The sequence below is a fragment of the Nematolebias whitei genome, chromosome 11 (assembly GCF_014905685.2).
Source record: "Nematolebias whitei isolate Nwh7 chromosome 11, NemWhi1, whole genome shotgun sequence".
NCBI classification, from domain to species: Eukaryota; Metazoa; Chordata; class Actinopteri; order Cyprinodontiformes; family Rivulidae; genus Nematolebias; species Nematolebias whitei.
Genome location: NC_056508.1, coordinates 47,855,059 through 47,859,471, shown reverse-complemented (window position 1 = coordinate 47,859,471; position 4,413 = coordinate 47,855,059). Strand labels below are relative to the sequence as shown.

At 46.1% G+C, this 4,413-nt stretch overlaps 1 protein-coding gene and 1 pseudogene across 1 annotated transcript in view; one reads left to right on the top strand and one right to left on the bottom strand.

The window, feature by feature from the left end:
* Positions 1-4,413, bottom strand: part of otud5a (OTU deubiquitinase 5a) — a gene marked incomplete at its 5' end in the record, with an annotated part of 128,892 nt that overhangs the window by 119,054 nt on the left and 5,425 nt on the right.
* On the top strand, positions 1,582-2,512 carry LOC119417794 (annotated as a pseudogene).

Here is a 4,413-nt window from a genome sequence, read left to right as displayed (position 1 = left end):
GAGAAGAAATAATGAACCACCATTTCAGCTTTTGACAGGAAATGTTTCAGTTTAGAGATGTTCCTAAGATGGAAGCAGCAGTTCCTAGTCGGTTGTTTCGCGTGTTGTTTCAAAGACATTGCAGAGTCTAAAGTGACACCCAGGCTTCTAAGGCTGGACTGGACAGATGGACCTAAACCACCAATAACCTGTTCAGTTAGAGGAACCTTATTTTCCGGAACAATAATCAGAGTTTCAGTTTTATCAACTCTGGCAGCATCTCCAAAAACCAAACATTAAATCAAACAAAGTTCCTGGAGAAACTTTGACGAGGACTCAAATGTTGAGGCCATTTTAAAACTTTGATTTGACAGAACTTGTGTTGGGGTTCGCTCTCAGCTGCCACCACCAGTCTGATTTGTTCCACCTCAAACTGGTGCTAAACGCCGACAAAACCAAAGGGACGTTGTTTTCAAACAGGAAGTTGGTCCCAGCAGTTCTTCCTCTGATTTTATCCTCAAATGGTGTCCCCATTGAGTTTGTTGATTCCTATAAATATTTGGGTATCTTGGTCGACTCACATCTCTCTTTTAAGCTCCATGTGGAAAACTTGGTAAAGAAACTGGAAGTTAAACTGGGTTTCTTTTTCAGAAACAGATCCTGTCTAACTCTGAACCCTGAGGAACACCTTGCATCTGTGACTTTCCTTCCCTCCATTGATCACGGTGACATTATTTACATGAACGCTCCTACAAGAACCCTGCAGATGTTGGATGCTGCAGATGTTGGATGCTGCAGATGTTGGATGCTGTCTATCATGGTGCACTAAGATTCATAACTGGCTGTGATTATCGTACCCACCACTGCACCCAGTATTCACTGGTTAACTGGTCACCATTAACTTCACAGACTCTCCCACTGGTACATTTTCATCTTTAAATCACTTCTTGGTCTGCTGCCTTCATACATCTCCTCCTACATGTCTCTGTCTGAGTGCAGCTACAGCGTGCGCTCTCAGGACATCATTACCTGCAGTGTTCCCTCAGTGAGGACTGAACTAGACTAAAGGACCTTCTCTTACTCCGCTCCTGTTTCCTGGAATATCTTGTAAAAAGATCTGAAGCTCTCGACCTTTGACCTCTCTAAGTGTCTTTAAGAATCTGTTGGACTCCTGGCAGGGACCAATGCAGACATGTTCCTGTTTTTAGTTTTATACATTCCCCTAATAATCCAGCTGGTTTTCTTACTTTTTTTGCATCTTATTTGTAAAATAAATAAATAAATTCTGTATGCCTTTTTATAATTGTCCACTGTTGTCATCATTCTTTGTTGAACTCTGGTCTCTCTTGTAAATGAGTCCTGAGGCTCAATGGGATTAACCTGTAGAAATAAAGGTTCACTGAATGAATAATAATAATAATAATAATAATAATAATAATAATAATAATAATAATAATAATAATAAGTTGAGTGTTGACTTCCTGTTTTCAGACTAAAATATTATAAACAAACAAACAAATGCCCAACAGAACGTCGACTTTATTCTGTGTTAAAGGTCAGATTAACGTCATGACGTCGCAGAGCGGACGTGACGTCAGCACGCCCCGTCAGCCTATGTTGATGTTTTGGAGAACGGGAAGAAGGAGACTGTTTTTGTTTTTGTTCCCCTCCGCCGTCGAACCGGAGCCGAATTGTTGTTTGTTTCGTCCGTCTGGGTTCGGTAAGCGTCTTATCTCGGTGTCTGGATCCGAACGGTCCGTCCGGAGACCGAACAGACCGACATTTTGATCCAGAACGGAGGACTCGTCCCTCTGACCGCCTCCCCGCTCCTCCACCATGACGATCCTGCCCAAGAAGAAGCCCAGCTCCGGGGTCGGCGTCTCGGACCACGCCGATGACAGCGACCGCCGGAGCGGCTCGGACTCCCACCAACATCCGCACCCGCACGCTGGGCGGACCGGAACCCGACCCAGAGCTTCGCCTCCGCCCTGGCCCTACCAGAGCGCTCCTCCGTCCGCCAGAGAGGACAGGCGGAGCATCGAGGCGAGCTCCCGGCCGCAGCAGGCCTCTCCGCCGCCCGTCGGCTCCGTGTCCCCGGTGGGGCCGGCTGACGGCAGGGACAGTAGCGGCGGGATGGTCACCGGATCCCGCGGAGAGCTGGTGGTGTCGGCCGGCGTGGTGGGATGCGGCGGAGCGATCGGCGGCTGCTGCTCCGGGCCCGGACTGAGCAAGAGGCGGCGGCAGGCGGGTACCTGCTCCGGGGGGGGTGGTTGCAGCTCTGGCCGGGGGAGGCCAGCCTGGGGTGACCGGACCGGGAGGTGTGGGCTCCAGCCAGGACACGGAGGAAGGAGCCGGGAACAACAGCGAGGACGAGTACGAGAACGCAGCCCGGCTGCAGTTCATGGACCCGGCCACGGTGGAGCAGGTAGGAAGCTAGCTGACGCTAACAGGATGCTAACAGGATGCTAACAGGCTACAGCCGGTCCTGGGAGCTTTGTAAACACTTTTAATAGTAATGAATGTTTAAGAGACACCAGAGAGGCCTGTGTCAGAGAAAATGCTTCAGCATTTCATAAAATACAGGTTTGTGTTTTTTTAATAAATGTGCTGCAGTGGCAGAAAGCATGTCACCTGTTTTCAGTTCAGGTCAAAGTCGGACCTGGTTTCCTGAAGCTTCACGTAACCATGGCAACGGCAGGGACGCCGTAGTTACCTACCAGGTGTCAGAGACTGTTCATGGAGGCCAGGTGTCCTCATGGGGACAGAAGCCTGCTGGTTGTAACAGAAGAGTTTACAGATCAGTCCGGCCCTTGTTTCTTTATGGTTACAGTTCAGAGTGGTCCGGATCTGCTGAAGACCTTTGAAGTCTTCTTTGGTCTTTGGCTGCTTGTTAATGCATCCTTGTTCCTGAACAGGTTGCAACTCTGACCTCAGACAGAGAAATGGTGCCTTAAGGATAAACCAGAGGAGGATCCAGAGACGTGTCATCAGAACCATTCAACCTTTATTTCTGCAGGTTAATCCCACTGAGCCTCGGGGACTCGTTTACAAGAGAGACCTGATTTAACAAAGAGTGACAACAACACGATCATAAAGGATGCGTACAAGTTTTTTTTCAGTCACCAACAACAATGTTTAGTTGAAACTATGAAAAACACAAAGAGTCAACGGTTTGACAGACTGGAGGTTTTTACCTGAACAGATCAAAACATATTTTTTTCTGAATCGTTAAAACGTGCTTGTTCTATGTTTATTAGATCTGAGTTTAAGCAAGTTCTACTCTGAATCAGTACAGTAGAAGTGTGTCAGCTGTGGTTCTGATTGGGTTCTGTTTATTTATAGAGCCCTTTATAACAGCCAAAAGGAGCGCGAAGCTTCACAGTAAAACTATCAATAAAAACAAAGATACATAAATGCCAGAGAGCCAGCAGGTATTCTAAGCCTACCTGAATAAAAGGTTCTGACATTAGTCTTCAAAAGGTCCAGATCAGTGCTGCAGAACAAGTCCTGAGGTAGTTGGTGCCCCAGTCTGGGTGCAGCGACCCAAATGGCCGGTCACCCCATCCCTCCGTTTTGGACTTGGGCTCAAACGGCAAAGACATTTTCATTTACCTTAAAGTCTGATCCTGGAACCGGTCAGACTGACAGCTGAACCCGGGACCTGAGACTCATTCTGACTGTGACAATTCAGAGTTTACTTTTTTATTCTTTCAACTTTTTTTATTTCTCCAGGTTAGTCTCACTGAGTCACGAGGACTCATTTACAAGAGAGACCAGTTCTAGACAGACAACATATAAAGTACAGACAACAATATGATCTGTGCTGAGCCTGCCTGCATCACACTGTGTTAGTTTTTATCTGCTGTTATTCTCTTTCTATATTTTGACGTTATGTTGTGTGCTGCTGTGTGCTTTTGCCTCGTGCAGCACTTTGGTTGGCCCTGTCGCTGTTTAAAGTGCTCTATAAGTAAAATGGTATGTAAGGTAAGGTAACAATAAACAACAATAAAAAGCAATTACCGTAAAATAAACACGTTATAAATACACTGTTACTGTTAGTCTGATGCTTGCAGAATAATCCAGGTAGAAAAATCTAAAAAAGTTAAATCTGGTCCTCTGGACATTCACAAAAACAAAACAACAAAAAAATGTAGAAACGTTTCGTCTCTCATCCGAAGGACTTCTTCAGTCTGGGGTGCTGTATTCAGCTCAGTCTCTTAAATAGCACCTTCTCAGAGTGGATCAACCAGTTTTGCTGCTGACAACCAGAACCAGCTGATCACATGCTCAAGAAGGACCTGAATACAGCGCCTCAGACTGAGGAAGTCTTTCAGATGAAAGACGAAACGTTTCTACATTTTTTTGTTGTTTTGCTTTTTTGAATGTCCAGAGGACCAGATTGAACTTTTTTAGATGTTACTGTTAGCATGGTCC